Genomic DNA, 20,743 nt, shown 5'->3' with positions numbered 1-20,743 from the left:
GGCCTGCCCCTCCCCCACATGTGACTGATCACATGACCATAGCATAATCACAGCTCCTTTAGCTCCCTGGCATCCTGCTTCTACTGTACTGACACCACAGTGGTCAGGATATTAGTGTTCCTTATTGCACTGTGCGCAGGCTCGGTCTGGCGTGGCGGGGTAGCGGGGAAGCCCCCGGTAGGCTCCGCCCTTGTCTGTAATCTATGCTGTCTCCTGCAGCCTGCAGAGCCCCCCGCCAGGTGTATTAGGGCCGTTTCACATCAGCGGTAGGGGCAGTACAGTACAATACAGTTCACAGGCAGTGCGGGAAGCCCCGTCACATGCTGTCACATGCTCTGGTCACATGACCGCATGTGCCCGGAGCTTGCCAGTGAACTGTACTGCCCGCGGCAGTATACCGCTGATCTGAAACGACCCTTACAATGGCCTGCGGCCGCGGCTCACCAGACGCCACCGCAGCTGATAATATCGTATGCAGGCAGATGGTGGGGGGCTCCTGACCTGGAGGCACCCTGAGGTTATGAGCGGCAGGGGCAGAGCAGGATCCATCCGAGAGGAAGAAGATGCATCAGCAGGACCTGCGATGACTCATGCCCATGTGACTGTGTGGGAGGAGCCGAGCAGCAGCTGCCGAGCAAGGATGATGTGCCGGAGGAAGAAGTGTCCGGTGAGGGGGGGATAAGTGGGACATGGGGGGGTGCTGGGTGAGTGGCATAGGGGGGGACTCTGTCCAGACTGTGACAGAGCGGTGTTAAGGGATACAGGGTGTGTGACACGTGCGATTTCAGTGTGTTTGAGAGCGTGGTAATATAATAATAATAATATACGGAAAAGGATGTGTGCCGTATGATTTGGGGGGTGCTGGATGTGTGTAATTTGGGGGGTGCTGGGTGTGTGTGATTTGAGGGTGCAAGGTGTGTGTAATTTGAGGTGTGCTGGGTGTGTGTGATTTGGGGGGTGCAGGGAGTGTGTAATTAGGGGGGTGTTGGGTGTATGTGATTTGGGGGTGCTGGGTGTGTGCACCAGTCCCTGCTGCATGATGTGAGTGAAGTCCACACAGTAGCCATATATCAGTAGGGATTAGGGAAAGAGGGATAGCAGCAGTCACAGCATGGGATGGGATTGGGAAAGCTGGGTGCTGAGCGTAGAGAAAGAGGCTCTTTTCCTCATCATCATCCACCTTTTCTATGGTCTGATATCCATCTTGTACTCAGCTCTCAGCTTTCCCATTCTCTGATATCCTGTCTTATCCTGTACCCCCCAGTGTCAGTCATTATCCTGTACCCCCCAGTGTCAGTCATTATCCTGTACCCCCCAGTGTCAGTCATTATCCTGTACCCCCCAGTGTCAGTCATTATCCTGTACCCCCCAGTGTCAGTCATTATCCTGTACCCCCCAGTGTCAGTCATTATCCTGTACCCCCCAGTGTCAGTCATTATCCTGTACCCCCCAGTGTCAGTCATTATCCTGTACCCCCCAGTGCCAATGTCATTATCCTGTACCCCCAGTGTCATTATCCTGTACCCCCAGTGTCATTATCCTGTACCCCCAGTGTCATTATCCTGTACCCCCAGTGCCAGTGTCATTATCCTGTACCCCCCAGTGTCATTATCCTGTACCCCCAGTGTCATTATCCTGTACCCCCAGTGTCATTATCCTGTACCCCCAGTGTCATTATCCTGTACCCCCAGTGTCAGTCATTATCCTGTACCCCCAGTGCCAATGTCATTATCCTGTACCCCCCAGTGTCATTATCCTGTACCCCCCAGTGTCATTATCCTGTACCCCCCAGTGTCATTATCCTGTACCCCCCAGTGTCATTATCCTGTACCCCCCAGTGTCATTATCCTGTACCCCCCAGTGTCAATGTCATTATCCTGTACCCCCAGTGTCAGTCATTATCCTGTACCCCCCAGTGTCAGTCCTTATCCTGTACCCCCCAGTGTCATTATCCTGTACCCCCCAGTGTCATTATCCTGTACCCCCCAGTGTCATTATCCTGTACCCCCCAGTGTCATTATCCTGTACCCCCCAGTGTCATTATCCTGTACCGCCCAGTGTCATTATCCTGTACTGCCCAGTGTCATTATCCTGTACTGCCCAGTGTCATTATCCTGTACTGCCCAGTGTCATTATCCTGTACCCCCAGTGTCAGTATCCTGTACCCCCCAGTGTCAATGTCATTATCCTGTACCCCCAGTGTCAGTATCCTGTACCCCCCAGTGTCAATGTCATTATCCTGTACCCCCAGTGTCATTATCCTGTACTGCCCAGTGTCATTATCCTGTACCCCCAGTGTCAATATCATTATCCTGTACCCCCAGTGTCAGTATCCTGTACCCCCCAGTGTCAATGTCATTATCCTGTACCCCCAGTGTCATTATCCTGTACTGCCCAGTGTCATTATCCTGTACTGCCCAGTGTCATTATCCTGTACCCCCAGTGTCAGTATCCTGTACCCCCAGTGTCAGTATCCTGTACCCCCCAGTGTCAATGTCATTATCCTGTACCCCCAGTGTCAGTATCCTGTACCCCCCAGTGTCAATGTCATTATCCTGTACCCCCAGTGTCATTATCCTGTACTGCCCAGTGTCATTATCCTGTACCCCCAGTGTCAATATCATTATCCTGTACCCCCAGTGTCAGTATCCTGTACCCCCCAGTGTCAATGTCATTATCCTGTACCCCCAGTGTCATTATCCTGTACTGCCCAGTGTCATTATCCTGTACCCCCAGTGTCAATATCATTATCCTGTACCCCCAGTGTCAGTATCCTGTACCCCCCAGTGTCAATGTCATTATCCTGTACCCCCAGTGTCAGTATCCTGTACCCCCCAGTGTCAATGTCATTATCCTGTACCCCCAGTGTCATTATCCTGTACCCCCAGTGTCATTATCCTGTACCCCCAGTGTCATTATCCTGTACCCCCAGTGTCAGTCATTATCCTGTACCCCCAGTGTCAGTCATTATCCTGTACCCCCCAGTGTCAATGTCATTATCCTGTACCCCCCAGTGTCATTATCCTGTACCCCCCAGTGTCATTATCCTGTACCCCCCAGTGTCATTATCCTGTACCCCCCAGTGTCATTATCCTGTACCCCCCAGTGTCATTATCCTGTACCCCCCAGTGTCAATGTCATTATCCTGTACCCCCAGTGTCAGTCATTATCCTGTACCCCCCAGTGTCAGTCCTTATCCTGTACCCCCCAGTGTCATTATCCTGTACCCCCCAGTGTCATTATCCTGTACCCCCCAGTGTCATTATCCTGTACCCCCCAGTGTCATTATCCTGTACCCCCCAGTGTCATTATCCTGTACCCCCCAGTGTCATTATCCTGTACCGCCCAGTGTCATTATCCTGTACCGCCCAGTGTCATTATCCTGTACTGCCCAGTGTCATTATCCTGTACTGCCCAGTGTCATTATCCTGTACCCCCAGTGTCAGTATCCTGTACCCCCCAGTGTCAATGTCATTATCCTGTACCCCCAGTGTCAGTATCCTGTACCCCCCAGTGTCAATGTCATTATCCTGTACCCCCAGTGTCATTATCCTGTACTGCCCAGTGTCATTATCCTGTACCCCCAGTGTCAATATCATTATCCTGTACCCCCAGTGTCAGTATCCTGTACCCCCCAGTGTCAATGTCATTATCCTGTACCCCCAGTGTCATTATCCTGTACTGCCCAGTGTCATTATCCTGTACCCCCAGTGTCAATATCATTATCCTGTACCCCCAGTGTCAGTATCCTGTACCCCCCAGTGTCAATGTCATTATCCTGTACCCCCAGTGTCAGTATCCTGTACCCCCCAGTGTCAATGTCATTATCCTGTACCCCCAGTGTCATTATCCTGTACCCCCAGTGTCATTATCCTGTACCCCCAGTGTCATTATCCTGTACCCCCAGTGTCAGTCATTATCCTGTACCCCCAGTGTCAGTCATTATCCTGTACCCCCCAGTGTCAATGTCATTATCCTGTACCCCCCAGTGTCATTATCCTGTACCCCCCAGTGTCATTATCCTGTACCCCCCAGTGTCATTATCCTGTACCCCCCAGTGTCATTATCCTGTACCCCCCAGTGTCATTATCCTGTACCCCCCAGTGTCAATGTCATTATCCTGTACCCCCAGTGTCAGTCATTATCCTGTACCCCCCAGTGTCAGTCCTTATCCTGTACCCCCCAGTGTCATTATCCTGTACCCCCCAGTGTCATTATCCTGTACCCCCCAGTGTCATTATCCTGTACCCCCCAGTGTCATTATCCTGTACCCCCCAGTGTCATTATCCTGTACCCCCCAGTGTCATTATCCTGTACCGCCCAGTGTCATTATCCTGTACCGCCCAGTGTCATTATCCTGTACCGCCCAGTGTCATTATCCTGTACTGCCCAGTGTCATTATCCTGTACTGCCCAGTGTCATTATCCTGTACTGCCCAGTGTCATTATCCTGTACCCCCAGTGTCAGTATCCTGTACCCCCCAGTGTCAATGTCATTATCCTGTACCCCCAGTGTCAGTATCCTGTACCCCCCAGTGTCAATGTCATTATCCTGTACCCCCAGTGTCATTATCCTGTACTGCCCAGTGTCATTATCCTGTACCCCCAGTGTCAATATCATTATCCTGTACCCCCAGTGTCAGTATCCTGTACCCCCCAGTGTCAATGTCATTATCCTGTACCCCCAGTGTCATTATCCTGTACTGCCCAGTGTCATTATCCTGTACCCCCAGTGTCAATATCATTATCCTGTACCCCCAGTGTCAGTATCCTGTACCCCCCAGTGTCAATGTCATTATCCTGTACCCCCAGTGTCAGTATCCTGTACCCCCCAGTGTCAATGTCATTATCCTGTACCCCCTGTGTCATTATCCTGTACCCCCAGTGTCATTATCCTGTGCCCCCAGTGTCAGTGTCATTATCCTGTACCCCCCAGTGTCAGTGTCATTATCCTGTACCCCCCAGTGTCAGTGTCATTATCCTGTACCCCCCAGTGTCAGTGTCATTATCCTGTACCCCCCAGTGTCAGTGTCATTATCCTGTACCCCCCAGTGTCAGTGTCATTATCCTGTACCCCCAGTGTCAGTGTCATTATCCTGTACCCCCAGTGTCAGTGTCATTATCCTGTACCCCCCAGTGTCATTATCCTGTACCCCCCAGTGTCATTATCCTGTACCCCCCAGTGTCATTATCCTGTACCCCCCAGTGTCATTATCCTGTACCCCCCAGTGTCATTATCCTGTACCCTCAGTGTCATTATCCTGTACCCTCAGTGTCATTATCCTGTACCCCCCAGTGTCATTATCCTGTACCCTCAGTGTCATTATCGTGTACCCCCAGTGTCAATGTCATTATCCTGTACCCCCAGTGTCAGTGTCATTATCCTGTACCCTCAGTGTCAGTGTCATTATCCTGTACCCTCAGTGTCAGTGTCATTATCCTGTACCCTCAGTGTCATTATCCTGTACCCCCAGTGTCATTATCCTGTACCCCCAGTGTCATTATCCTGTACCCCCAGTGTCATTATCCTGTACCCCCCAGTGTCATTATCCTGTACCCCCAGTGTCAGTGTCCTTATCCTGTACCCCCAGTGTCAATGTCATTATCCTGTACCCCCCAGTGTCATTGTCATTATCCTGTACCCCCCAGTGTCAGTGTCCTTATCCTGTACCTCCAGTGTCAGTCATTATCCTGTACCCCCCAGTGTCAGTCATTATCCTGTACCCCCCAGTGTCAGTGTCATTATCCTGTACCCCCCAGTGTCAGTGTCAATTTCCTGTACCCCCCAGTGTCAGTGTCCTTATCCTGTACCCCCAGTGTCAATGTCATTATCCTGTACCCCCCAGTGTCATTGTCATTATCCTGTACCCCCCAGTGTCAGTGTCCTTATCCTGTACCTCCAGTGTCAGTCATTATCCTGTACCCCCCAGTGTCATTGTCATTATCCTGTACCCCCCAGTGTCAGTGTCCTTATCCTGTACCCCCAGTGTCAATGTCATTATCCTGTACCCCCCAGTGTCATTGTCATTATCCTGTACCCCCAGTGTCAGTATCCTGTACCCCTCAGTGTCAGTGCTATTATCCTGTACCCCCCAGTGTCATTGTCATTATCCTGTACCCCCAGTGTCATTGTCATTATCCTGTACCCCCCAGTGTCAGTGTCATTATCCTGTACCCCCCAGTGTCAGTGTCATTATCCTGTACCCCCCAGTGTCAGTGTCCTTATCCTGGACCCCCAGTGTCAGTGTCCTTATCCTGTACCCCCAGTGTCAATGTCATTATCCTGTACCCCCAGTGTCAGTGTCATTATCCTGTACCCCAGTGTCAGTGTCATTATCCTGTACCCCCAGTGTCAATGTCATTATCCTGTACCCCCAGTGTCAATGTCATTATCCTGTACCCCCAGTGTCAATGTCATTATCCTGTACCCCCAGTGTCAATGTCATTATCCTGTACCCCCAGTGTCAATGTCATTATCCTGTACCCCCAGTGTCAGTGTCCTTATCCTGTACCCCCAGTGTCAATGTCATTATCCTGTACCCCCAGTGTCAATGTCATTATCCTGTACCCCCAGTGTCAATGTCATTATCCTGTACCCCCAGTGTCAATGTCATTATCCTGTACCCCCAGTGTCAATGTCATTATCCTGTACCCCCAGTGTCAATGTCATTATCCTGTACTTCCCAGTGTCAGTGTCCTTATCCTGTACCCCCAGTGTCATTGTCATTATCCTGTACCCCCAGTGTCAATGTCATTATCCTGTACCCCCCAGTGTCAATGTCATTATCCTGTACTTCCCAGTGTCAGTGTCCTTATCCTGTACCCCCAGTGTCATTGTCATTATCCTGTACCCCCCAGTGTCAATGTCATTATCCTGTACCCCCCAGTGTCAATGTCATTATCCTGTACCCCCAGTGTCAGTATCCTGTACCCCTCAGTGTCAGTGCCATTATCCTGTACCCCTCAGTGTCAGTGCCATTATCCTGTACCCCCCAGTGTCATTGTCATTATCCTGTACCCCCCAGTGTCATTGTCATTATCCTGTACCCCCCAGTGTCATTGTCATTATCCTGTTCCCCCAGTGTCATTGTCATTATCCTGTTCCCCCAGTGTCAGTGTCATTATCCTGTACCCCCCAGTGTCAGTGTCATTATCCTGTACCCCCCAGTGTCAGTGTCCTTATCCTGTACCCCCAGTGTCAGTGTCCTTATCCTGTACCCCCAGTGTCAGTGTCCTTATCCTGTACCCCCAGTGTCAGTGTCCTTATCCTGTACCCCCAGTGTCAGTGTCATTATCCTGTACCTCCAGTGTCAATGTCATTATCCTGTACCCCCCAGTGTCATTGTCATTATCCTGTACCCCCAGTGTCAATGTCATTATCCTGTACCTCCAGTGTCATTATCCTGTACCCCCCAGTGTCAGTATCCTGTACCCCCCAGTGTCAATGTCATTATCCTGTACCCCCAGTGTCAGTATCCTGTACCCCTCAGTGTCATTGTCATTATCCTGTACCCCCCAGTGTCATTGTCATTATCCTGTACCCCCCAGTGTCATTGTCATTATCCTGTACCCCCCAGTGTCATTGTCATTATCCTGTACCCCCCAGTGTCATTGTCATTATCCTGTACCCCCCAGTGTCATTGTCATTATCCTGTACCCCCCAGTGTCAGTGTCATTATCCTGTACCCCCCAGTGTCAGTGTCATTATCCTGTACCCCCCAGTGTCAGTGTCCTTATCCTGTACCCCCAGTGTCATTATCCTGTACCGCCCAGTGTCATTATCCTGTACCCCCAGTGTCCTTATCCTGTACCGCCCAGTGTCATTATCCTGTACCCCCCAGTGTCAGTCATTATCCTGTACCCCCAGTGTCAGTATCCTGTACCCCTCAGTGTCAGTGCCATTATCCTGTACCCCCCAGTGTCAGTGTCATTATCCTGTACCCCCAGTGTCATTATCCTGTACCGCCCAGTGTCATTATCCTGTACCGCCCAGTGTCATTATCCTGTACCCCCAGTGTCAGTATCCTGTACCCCTCAGTGTCAGTGCCATTATCCTGTACCCCCCAGTGTCAGTGTCATTATCCTGTACCCCCAGTGTCAATGTCATTATCCTGTACCCCTCAGTGTCAATGTCATTATCCTGTACCCCCCAGTGTCAATGTCATTATCCTGTACCCCCAGTGTCATTATCCTGTACCCCCAGTGTCATTATCCTGTACCCCCCAGTGTCATTATCCTGTACCGCCCAGTGTCATTATCCTGTACCCCCAGTGTCAATGTCATTATCCTTTACCCCCAGTGTCAGTATCCTGTACCCCTCAGTGTCAGTGCCATTATCCTGTACCCCCCAGTGTCAATGTCATTATCCTGTACCTCCAGTGTCAATGTCATTATCCTGTACCCCCCAGTGTCAATGTCATTATCCTGTACCTCCAGTGTCATTGTCATTATCCTGTACCCCCAGTGTCAATGTCATTATCCTGTACCCCCAGTGTCATTGTCATTATCCTGTACCTCCAGTGTCAATGTCATTATCCTGTACCCCCAGTGTCATTGTCATTATCCTGTACCCCCCAGTGTCAATGTCATTATCCTGTACCCCCAGTGTCAATGTCATTATCCTGTACCCCCCAGTGTCAATGTCATTATCCTGTACTTCCCAGTGTCAGTGTCCTTATCCTGTACCCCCAGTGTCATTGTCATTATCCTGTACCCCCCAGTGTCAATGTCATTATCCTGTACCCCCCAGTGTCAATGTCATTATCCTGTACCCCCAGTGTCAGTATCCTGTACCCCTCAGTGTCAGTGCCATTATCCTGTACCCCTCAGTGTCAGTGCCATTATCCTGTACCCCCCAGTGTCATTGTCATTATCCTGTACCCCCCAGTGTCATTGTCATTATCCTGTACCCCCCAGTGTCATTGTCATTATCCTGTTCCCCCAGTGTCATTGTCATTATCCTGTTCCCCCAGTGTCAGTGTCATTATCCTGTACCCCCCAGTGTCAGTGTCATTATCCTGTACCCCCCAGTGTCAGTGTCCTTATCCTGTACCCCCAGTGTCAGTGTCCTTATCCTGTACCCCCAGTGTCAGTGTCCTTATCCTGTACCCCCAGTGTCAGTGTCCTTATCCTGTACCCCCAGTGTCAGTGTCATTATCCTGTACCTCCAGTGTCAATGTCATTATCCTGTACCCCCCAGTGTCATTGTCATTATCCTGTACCCCCAGTGTCAATGTCATTATCCTGTACCTCCAGTGTCATTATCCTGTACCCCCCAGTGTCAGTATCCTGTACCCCCCAGTGTCAATGTCATTATCCTGTACCCCCAGTGTCAGTATCCTGTACCCCTCAGTGTCATTGTCATTATCCTGTACCCCCCAGTGTCATTGTCATTATCCTGTACCCCCCAGTGTCATTGTCATTATCCTGTACCCCCCAGTGTCATTGTCATTATCCTGTACCCCCCAGTGTCATTGTCATTATCCTGTACCCCCCAGTGTCATTGTCATTATCCTGTACCCCCCAGTGTCATTGTCATTATCCTGTACCCCCCAGTGTCAGTGTCATTATCCTGTACCCCCCAGTGTCAGTGTCATTATCCTGTACCCCCCAGTGTCAGTGTCCTTATCCTGTACCCCCAGTGTCATTATCCTGTACCGCCCAGTGTCATTATCCTGTACCCCCAGTGTCCTTATCCTGTACCGCCCAGTGTCATTATCCTGTACCCCCCAGTGTCAGTCATTATCCTGTACCCCCAGTGTCAGTATCCTGTACCCCTCAGTGTCAGTGCCATTATCCTGTACCCCCCAGTGTCAGTGTCATTATCCTGTACCCCCAGTGTCATTATCCTGTACCGCCCAGTGTCATTATCCTGTACCGCCCAGTGTCATTATCCTGTACCCCCAGTGTCAGTATCCTGTACCCCTCAGTGTCAGTGCCATTATCCTGTACCCCCCAGTGTCAGTGTCATTATCCTGTACCCCCAGTGTCAATGTCATTATCCTGTACCCCTCAGTGTCAATGTCATTATCCTGTACCCCCCAGTGTCAATGTCATTATCCTGTACCCCCAGTGTCATTATCCTGTACCCCCAGTGTCATTATCCTGTACCCCCCAGTGTCATTATCCTGTACCGCCCAGTGTCATTATCCTGTACCCCCAGTGTCAATGTCATTATCCTTTACCCCCAGTGTCAGTATCCTGTACCCCTCAGTGTCAGTGCCATTATCCTGTACCCCCCAGTGTCAATGTCATTATCCTGTACCTCCAGTGTCAATGTCATTATCCTGTACCCCCCAGTGTCAATGTCATTATCCTGTACCTCCAGTGTCAATGTCATTATCCTGTACCCCCCAGTGTCAATGTCATTATCCTGTACCCCCCAGTGTCAGTGTCATTATCCTGTACCCCCAGTGTCAATGTCATTATCCTGTACCTCCAGTGTCATTGTCATTATCCTGTACCCCCAGTGTCAATGTCATTATCCTGTACCCCCAGTGTCATTGTCATTATCCTGTACCTCCAGTGTCAATGTCATTATCCTGTACCCCCAGTGTCATTGTCATTATCCTGTACCCCCCAGTGTCAATGTCATTATCCTGTACCCCCAGTGTCAATGTCATTATCCTGTACCTCCAGTGTCAATGTCATTATCCTGTACCCCCAGTGTCAATGTCATTATCCTGTACCTCCAGTGTCAATGTCATTATCCTGTACCCCCAGTGTCATTGTCATTATCCTGTACCCCCCAGTGTCAATGTCATTATCCTGTACCCCCCAGTGTCAATGTCATTATCCTGTACCCCCCAGTGTCAGTGCCATTATCCTGTACCCCCAGTGTCAGTGCCATTATCCTGTACCCCCAGTGTCAGTGCCATTATCCTGTACCCCCAGTGTCAGTGCCATTATCCTGTACCCCCAGTGTCAGTGCCATTATCCTGTACCCCCAGTGTCAGTGCCATTATCCTGTACCCCCAGTGTCAGTGCCATTATCCTGTACCCCCAGTGTCAGTGCCATTATCCTGTACCCCCAGTGTCAGTGCCATTATCCTGTACCCCCTAGTGTCAATGTCATTATCCTGTACCCCCCAGTGTCATTATCCTGTACCGCCCAGTGTCTTTATCCTGTACCCCCAGTGTCAATGTCATTATCCTGTACCCCCAGTGTCAGTATCCTGTACCCCCAGTGTCAGTGCCATTATCCTGTACCCCCAGTGTCAGTGCCATTATCCTGTACCCCCAGTGTCAGTGCCATTATCCTGTACCCCCAGTGTCAGTGCCATTATCCTGTACCCCCAGTGTCAGTGCCATTATCCTGTACCCCCAGTGTCAGTGCCATTATCCTGTACCCCCAGTGTCAGTGCCATTATCCTGTACCCCCAGTGTCAGTGCCATTATCCTGTACCCCCAGTGTCAGTGCCATTATCCTGTACCCCCAGTGTCAGTGTCATTATCCTGTACCCCCCAGTGTCAATGTCATTATCCTGTACCCCCCAGTGTCAGTGCCATTATCCTGTACCCCCCAGTGTCAGTGCCATTATCCTGTACCCCCCAGTGTCAGTGCCATTATCCTGTACCCCCAGTGTCAGTGCCATTATCCTGTACCCCCAGTGTCAGTGTCATTATCCTGTACCCCTAGTGTCAATGTCATTATCCTGTACCCCCAGTGTCAGTATCCTGCACCCCCAGTGTCAGTATCCTGTACCCCTCAGTGTCAGTGCCATTATCCTGTACCCCCCAGTGTCAATGTCATTATCCTGTACCTCCAGTGTCAATGTCATTATCCTGTACCCCCAGTGTCAATGTCATTATCCTGTACCTCCAGTGTCAATGTCATTATCCTGTACCCCCAGTGTCAATGTCATTATCCTGTACCTCCAGTGTCAATGTCATTATCCTGTACCCCCAGTGTCATTGTCATTATCCTGTACCCCCCAGTGTCAATGTCATTATCCTGTACCCCCCAGTGTCAGTGCCATTATCCTGTACCCCCAGTGTCAGTGCCATTATCCTGTACCCCCAGTGTCAGTGCCATTATCCTGTACCCCCAGTGTCAGTGCCATTATCCTGTACCCCCAGTGTCAGTGCCATTATCCTGTACCCCCAGTGTCAGTGCCATTATCCTGTACCCCTAGTGTCAATGTCATTATCCTGTACCCCCCAGTGTCAATGTCATTATCCTGTACCCCCAGTGTCATTATCCTGTACCGCCCAGTGTCTTTATCCTGTACCCCCAGTGTCAATGTCATTATACTGTACCCCCAGTGTCAGTATCCTGTACCCCCAGTGTCAGTGCCATTATCCTGTACCCCCAGTGTCAGTATCCTGTACCCCCAGTGTCAGTGCCATTATCCTGTACCCCCAGTGTCAGTGCCATTATCCTGTACCCCCAGTGTCAGTGCCATTATCCTGTACCCCCAGTGTCAGTGCCATTATCCTGTACCCCCAGTGTCAGTGCCATTATCCTGTACCCCCAGTGTCAGTGCCATTATCCTGTACCCCCAGTGTCAGTGCCATTATCCTGTACCCCCAGTGTCAGTGCCATTATCCTGTACCCCCAGTGTCAGTGCCATTATCCTGTACCCCCAGTGTCAGTGCCATTATCCTGTACCCCCAGTGTCAGTGCCATTATCCTGTACCCCTAGTGTCAATGTCATTATCCTGTACCCCTAGTGTCAATGTCATTATCCTGTACCCCCCAGTGTCAATGTCATTATCCTGTACCCCCAGTGTCATTATCCTGTACCCCCAGTGTCAATGTCATTATACTGTACCCCCAGTGTCAGTATCCTGTACCCCCAGTGTCAGTGCCATTATCCTGTACCCCCAGTGTCAGTGCCATTATCCTGTACCCCCAGTGTCAGTGCCATTATCCTGTACCCCCAGTGTCAGTGCCATTATCCTGTACCCCCAGTGTCAGTGCCATTATCCTGTACCCCCAGTGTCAGTGTCATTATCCTGTACCCCCCAGTGTCAGTGCCATTATCCTGTACCCCCCAGTGTCAGTGCCATTATCCTGTACCCCCCAGTGTCAGTGCCATTATCCTGTACCCCCAGTGTCAGTGCCATTATCCTGTACCCCCAGTGTCAGTGTCATTATCCTGTACCCCTAGTGTCAATGTCATTATCCTGTACCCCTAGTGTCAATGTCATTATCCTGTACCCCCAGTGTCAATGTCATTATCCTGTACCTCCAGTGTCAATGTCATTATCCTGTACCCCCAGTGTCAGTGCCATTATCCTGTACCCCCAGTGTCAGTGCCATTATCCTGTACCCCCAGTGTCAGTGCCATTATCCTGTACCCCCAGTGTCAGTGCCATTATCCTGTACCCCCAGTGTCAGTGCCATTATCCTGTACCCCCAGTGTCAGTGCCATTATCCTGTACCCCCAGTGTCAGTGCCATTATCCTGTACCCCCCAGTGTCAGTGCCATTATCCTGTACCCCCAGTGTCAGTGCCATTATCCTGTACCCCCAGTGTCAGTGCCATTATCCTGTACCCCCAGTGTCAGTGCCATTATCCTGTACCCCCAGTGTCAGTGCCATTATCCTGTACCCCCAGTGTCAGTGCCATTATCCTGTACCCCCAGTGTCAGTGCCATTATCCTGTACCCCCAGTGTCAGTGTCATTATCCTGTACCCCCAGTGTCAGTGTCATTATCCTGTACCCCCCAGTGTCAGTGCCATTATCCTGTACCCCCAGTGTCAGTGTCATTATCCTGTACCCCCAGTGTCAGTGTCATTATCCTGTACCCCCCAGTGTCAGTGCCATTATCCTGTACCCCCCAGTGTCAGTGCCATTATCCTGTACCCCCAGTGTCAGTGCCATTATCCTGTACCCCCAGTGTCAGTGCCATTATCCTGTACCCCCAGTGTCAGTGCCATTATCCTGTACCCCCAGTGTCAGTGCCATTATCCTGTACCCCCAGTGTCAGTGCCATTATCCTGTACCCCCAGTGTCAGTGTCATTATCCTGTACCCCCAGTGTCAGTGTCATTATCCTGTACCCCCAGTGTCAGTGTCATTATCCTGTACCCACCAGTGTCAATGTCATTATCCTGTACCCCCCAGTGTCAATGTCATTATCCTGTACCCCCCAGTGTCAATGTCATTATCCTGTACCCCCCAGTGTCAATGTCATTATCCTGTACCGCCCAGTGTCAATGTCATTATCCTGTACCGCCCAGTGTCATTATCCTGTACCGCCCAGTGTCATTATCCTGTACCCCCAGTGTCATTATCCTGTACCCCCAGTGTCATTATCCTGTACCCCCAGTGTCAATGTCATTATCCTGTACCCCCAGTGTCAGTATCCTGTACCCCTCAGTGTCAGTGCCATTATCCTGTACCCCCCAGTGTCATTGTCATTATCCTGTACCCCCCAGTGTCAATGTCATTATCCTGTACCTCCAGTGTCAATGTCATTATCCTGTACCCCCAGTGTCATTGTCATTATCCTGTACCCCCCAGTGTCAGTGCCATTATCCTGTACCCCCAGTGTCAGTGCCATTATCCTGTACCCCCAGTGTCAGTGCCATTATCCTGTACCCCCAGTGTCAGTGCCATTATCCTGTACCCCCAGTGTCAGTGCCATTATCCTGTACCCCCAGTGTCAGTGCCATTATCCTGTACCCCCAGTGTCAGTGTCATTATCCTGTACCCCCCAGTGTCAGTGTCATTATCCTGTACCCCCCAGTGTCAGTGCCATTATCCTGTACCCCCAGTGTCAGTGCCATTATCCTGTACCCCCAGTGTCAGTGCCATTATCCTGTACCCCCAGTGTCATTGTCATTATCCTGTACCCCAGTGTCAGTGTCATTATCCTGTACCCCTAGTGTCAGTGTCATTATCCTGTACCCCTAGTGTCAATGTCATTATCCTGTACCCCCAGTGTCAGTATCCTGCACCCCCAGTGTCAGTGTCATTATCCTGTACCCCCCAGTGTCAGTGCCATTATCCTGCACCCCCAGTGTCAGTGCCATTATCCTGTACCCCCCAGTGTCAGTGCCATTATCCTGTACCCCCCAGTGTCAGTGCCATTATCCTGTACCCCCAGTGTCAGTGCCATTATCCTGTACCCCCAGTGTCATTGTCATTATCCTGTACCCCAGTGTCAGTGTCATTATCCTGTACCCCTAGTGTCAGTGTCATTATCCTGTACCCCTAGTGTCAATGTCATTATCCTGTACCCCCAGTGTCAGTATCCTGCACCCCCAGTGTCAGTGTCATTATCCTGTACCCCCAGTGTCAGTGCCATTATCCTGTACCCCCAGTGTCATTGTCATTATCCTGTACCCCAGTGTCAGTGTCATTATCCTGTACCCCTAGTGTCAGTGTCATTATCCTGTACCCCCAGTGTCAGTGTCATTATCCTGTACCCCCAGTGCCATTATCCTGTACCCCCAGTGTCAGTGTCATTATCCTGTACCCCCAGTGTCAGTGCCATTATCCTGTACCCCCAGTGTCATTGTCATTATCCTGTACCCCAGTGTCAGTGTCATTATCCTGTACCCCTAGTGTCAGTGTCATTATCCTGTACCCCTAGTGTCAATGTCATTATCCTGTACCCCCAGTGTCAGTATCTTGCACCCCCAGTGTCAGTGTCATTATCCTGTACCCCTAGTGTCAATGTCATTATCCTGTACCCCCAGTGTCAGTATCCTGCACCCCCAGTGTCAGTGCCATTATCCTGTACCCCCAGTGTCAGTATCTTAGGCTATATGTAATAACTCTTCAGGGGGCCTCTATACGTGATGATAGTACAGGAGGGGCCTCAATATAAATAAATATAAAAAAGAAAATACATGACCTGCCCATAGAGCAGTGTTGTCAGAATACACAGGACTAGTAAAGGGTTTATCCAACAAGTAAAACTAATGTGGAAACCATAGTGCGGCTTTTCTAGGCCTCTGTCCCACAGAATGACTGGTCACATCCAGTACAGACACTGGGGCCGATCATTACCGGATAATGATGTAATGTGTGAGGGCGGAAAGAGAAGAGAATTCACCAGTCTCCATATGGAAGAGTATTGGGTGGTAATGCTGCGCTCTCCCCATACTGACTCTATAGGGGAGTTCCCAAGTCAGGGCAGACCCTATATGGGTGGATAGATGGCGGCACAGGTGGATTCATTTTAGTAATCTTTTCCATGTGAAGATGCTTCATTTTGCTTCTCTTGTAATATTGTTTTCCTGATGGACTCGGTGGTTTTCCTAGGACAAGGAACGTCCGTGTGTAAGAAAAACTGCGACTGACTGTAAATAACAGATTCCATTATTATCTACAATAAATAAGAGGCTATAAGAAATCCTGTGCAATATGCAGGCACAGGACAGGGCTCTATGCGCTATCTGCAGGCACAGGACAGGGCTCTATGTGCTATCTGCAGGCACAGGACAGGGCTCTATGTGCTATCTGCAGGCACAGGACAGGCCTCTATGTGCTATCTGCAGGCACAGGACAGGCCTCTATGTGCTATCTGCAGGCACAGGACAGGGCTCTATGTGCTATCTGCAGGCACAGGACAGGCCTCTATGCGCTATCTGCAGGCACAGGACAGGCCTCTATGTGCTATCTGCAGGCACAGGACAGGGCTCTATGTGCTATCTGCAGGCACAGGACAGGGCTCTATGCGCTATCTGCAGGCACAGGACAGGGCTCTATGCGCTATCTGCAGGCACAGGACAGGGCTCTATGCGCTATCTGCAGGCACAGGACAGGGCTCTATGTGCTATCTGCAGGCACAGGACAGGGCTCTATGTGCTATCTGCAGGCCCAGGACAGGGCTCTATGTGCTATCTGCAGGCCCAGGACAGGGCTCTATGGGCTATCTGCAGGCACAGGACAGGGCTCTATGTGCTATCTGCAGGCACAGGACAGGCCTCTATGTGCTATCTGCAGGCACAGGACAGGCCTCTATGTGCTATCTGCAGGCCCAGGACCGGGCTCTATGTGCTATCTGCAGGCACAGGACAGGGCTCTATGTGCTATCTGCAGGCACAGGACAGGTCCCTATGTGCTATCTGCAGGCCCAGGACAGGGCTCTATGCGCTATCTGCAGGCACAGGACAGGGCTCTATGTGCTATCTGCAGGCACAGGACAGGGCTCTATGTGCTATCTGCAGGCCCAGGACAGGGCTCTATGTGCTATCTGCAGGCCCAGGACAGGGCTCTATGCGCTATCTGCAGGCACAGGACAGGGCTCTATGTGCTATCTGCAGGCACAGGACAGGCCTCTATGTGCTATCTGCAGGCACAGGACAGGGCTCTATGTGCTATCTGCAGGCACAGGACAGGGCTCTATGTGCTATCTGCAGGCACAGGACAGGTCCCTATGTGCTATCTGCAGGCCCAGGACAGGGCTCTATGCGCTATCTGCAGGCACAGGACAGGGCTCTATGTGCTATCTGCAGGCACAGGACAGGCCTCTATGTGCTATCTGCAGGCACAGGACAGGGCTCTATGTGCTATCTGCAGGCACAGGACAGGCCTCTATGTGCTATCTGCAGGCACAGGACAGGGCTCTATGTGCTATCTGCAGGCCCAGGACAGGGCTCTATGTGCTATCTGCAGGCCCAGGACAGGGCTCTATGCGCTATCTGCAGGCACAGGACAGGGCTCTATGTGCTATCTGCAGGCACAGGACAGGCCTCTATGTGCTATCTGCAGGCACAGGACAGGCCTCTATGCGCTATCTGCAGGCCCAGGACAGGCCTCTATGTGCTATCTGCAGGCCCAGGACAGGCCTCTATGTGCTATCTGCAGGCCCAGGACAGGGCTCTATGTGCTATCTGCAGGCACAGGACAGGGCTCTATGCGCTATCTGCAGGCACAGGACAGGGCTCTATGTGCTATCTGCAGGCACAGGACAGGGCTCTATGTGCTATCTGCAGGCACAGGACAGGACTCTATGTGCTATCTGCAGGCACAGGACAGGGCTCTATGTGCTATCTGCAGGCACAGGACAGGCCTCTATGTGCTATCTGCAGGCCCAGGACAGGGCTCTATGTGCTATCTGCAGGCCCAGGACAGGGCTCTATGTGCTATCTGCAGGCCCAGGACAGGGCTCTATGTGCTATCTGCAGGCCCAGGACAGGGCTCTATGTGCTATCTGCAGGCACAGGACAGGCCTCTATGCGCTATCTGCAGGCCCAGGACTGGGCTCTATGTGCTATCTGCAGGCCCAGGACTGGGCTCTATGCGCTATCTGCAGGCACAGGACCGGGCTCTTCTGCGCTATCTGCAGGCACAGGACCGGGCTCTTCTGCGCTATCTGCAGGCACAGGACCGGGCTCTTCTGCGCTATCTGCAGGCACAGGACCGAGCTCTTCTGCGCTATCTGCAGGCACAGGACCGGGCTCTTCTGCGCTATCTGCAGGCACAGGACCAGGCTCTATGCGCTATCTGCAGGCACAGGACCGGGCTCTATGCGCTATCTGCAGGCACAGGACCGGGCTCTATGCGCTATCTGCAGGCACAGGACCGGGCTCTATGCGCTATCTGCAGGCACAGGACAGGGCTCTATGCGCTATCTGCAGGCACAGGACAGGGCTCTATGCGCTATCTGCAGGCACAGGACAGGGCTCTATGTGCTATCTGCAGGCACAGGACAGGGCTCTATGTGCTATCTGCAGGCACAGGACCGGGCTCTTCTGCGCTATCTGCAGGCACAGGACCGGGCTCTATGCGCTATCTGCAGGCACAGGACCGGGCTCTATGCGCTATCTGCAGGCACAGGACAGGGCTCTATGCGCTATCTGCAGGCACAGGACAGGGCTCTATGCGCTATCTGCAGGCACAGGACAGGGCTCTATGCGCTATCTGCAGGCACAGGACAGGGCTCTATGTGCTATCTGCAGGCACAGGACAGGGCTCTATGTGCTATCTGCAGGCACAGGACAGGGCTCTATGTGCTATCTGCAGGCACAGGACAGGGCTCTATGTGCTATCTGCAGGCACAGGACAGGCCTCTATGTGCTATCTGCAGGCCCAGGACAGGGCTCTATGTGCTATCTGCAGGCACAGGACAGGGCTCTATGTGCTATCTGCAGGCCCAGGACAGGTCTCTATGTGCTATCTGCAGGCACAGGACAGGACTCTATGTGCTATCTGCAGGCCCAGGACAGGGCTCTATGTGCTATCTGCAGGCACAGGACAGGGCTCTATGTGCTATCTGCAGGCCCAGGACAGGGCTCTATGTGCTATCTGCAGGCCCAGGACAGGGCTCTATGTGCTATCTGCAGGCACAGGACAGGACTCTATGTGCTATCTGCAGGCCCAGGACAGGGCTCTATGTGCTATCTGCAGGCACAGGACAGGGCTCTATGTGCTATCTGCAGGCACAGGACAGGCCTCTATGTGCTATCTGCAGGCACAGGACAGGCCTCTATGCGCTATCTGCAGGCCCAGGACAGGCCTCTATGTGCTATCTGCAGGCCCAGGACAGGGCTCTATGTGCTATCTGCAGGCACAGGACAGGGCTCTATGTGCTATCTGCAGGCACAGGACAGGGCTCTATGTGCTATCTGCAGGCCCAGGACAGGTCTCTATGTGCTATCTGCAGGCACAGGACAGGGCTCTATGTGCTATCTGCAGGCACAGGACAGGTCTCTTCTGCGCTATCTGCAGGCACAGGACAGGTCTCTTCTGCGCTATCTGCAGGCACAGGACAGGGCTCTATGTGCTATCTGCAGGCCCAGGACAGGGCTCTATGCGCTATCTGCAGGCACAGGACAGGCCTCTATGTGCTATCTGCAGGCACAGGACAGGCCTCTATGTGCTATCTGCAGGCACAGGACAGGCCTCTATGTGCTATCTGCAGGCACAGGACAGGCCTCTATGTGCTATCTGCAGGCACAGGACAGGCCTCTATGTGCTATCTGCAGGCACAGGACAGGGCTCTATGTGCTATCTGCAGGCACAGGACAGGGCTCTATGTGCTATCTGCAGGCACAGGACCGGGCTCTATGCGCTATCTGCAGGCACAGGACAGGGCTCTATGTGCTATCTGCAGGCACAGGACAGGCCTCTATGTGCTATCTGCAGGCACAGGACAGGGCTCTATGTGCTATCTGCAGGCACAGGACAGGGCTCTATGCGCTATCTGCAGGCACAGGACCGGGCTCTTCTGCGCTATCTGCAGGCACAGGACCGGGCTCTATGCGCTATCTGCAGGCACAGGACCGGGCTCTTCTGCGCTATCTGCAGGCACAGGACCGGGCTCTTCTGCGCTATCTGCAGGCACAGGACCGGGCTCTTCTGCGCTATCTGCAGGCACAGGACCGGGCTCTTCTGCGCTATCTGCAGGCACAGGACCGGGCTCTATGCGCTATCTGCAGGCACAGGACAGGGCTCTTCTGCGCTATCTGCAGGCCCAGGACAGGGCTCTTCTGCGCTATCTGCAGGCACAGGACAGGGCTCTTCTGCGCTATCTGCAGGCACAGGACAGGGCTCTATGCGCTATCTGCAGGCCCAGGACAGGGCTCTATGTGCTATCTGCAGGCCCAGGACCGGGCTCTTCTGCGCTATCTGCAGGCCCAGGACCGGGCTCTTCCGCGCTATCTGCAGGCACAGGACCGGGCTCTATGCGCTATCTGCAGGCACAGGACAGGGCTCTATGCGCTATCTGCAGGCCCAGGACAGGGCTCTATGTGCTATCTGCAGGCCCAGGACCGGGCTCTTCTGCGCTATCTGCAGGCCCAGGACCGGGCTCTTCCGCGCTATCTGCAGGCCCAGGACCGGGC

The 20,743-nt window shown here is 52.2% G+C and overlaps 1 protein-coding gene across 2 annotated transcripts in view; it reads left to right on the top strand.

The window, feature by feature from the left end:
- The first annotated feature begins 249 nt into the window (after positions 1–249).
- The window catches only part of LOC142311101 (gastrula zinc finger protein XlCGF66.1-like), a 94,469-nt gene continuing 73,975 nt past the window's right edge, over positions 250–20,743 (top strand). The window contains exon 1 of one of the 2 annotated variants that reach the window (XM_075349205.1): positions 250–667. The gene's annotated coding sequence lies outside the window, so the exon portion shown is untranslated. The remainder of the gene's footprint in view (positions 668–20,743) is intronic. The other variant, XM_075349204.1, reaches the window with a different exon arrangement.

Source organism: Anomaloglossus baeobatrachus, chromosome 5 (genome assembly GCF_048569485.1).
Source record: "Anomaloglossus baeobatrachus isolate aAnoBae1 chromosome 5, aAnoBae1.hap1, whole genome shotgun sequence".
In the NCBI taxonomy this organism is placed as follows: Eukaryota; Metazoa; Chordata; class Amphibia; order Anura; family Aromobatidae; genus Anomaloglossus; species Anomaloglossus baeobatrachus.
The sequence above is the reverse complement of the archived record's forward strand: the minus strand, read 5'-3'. Positions and strand labels throughout refer to the sequence as shown.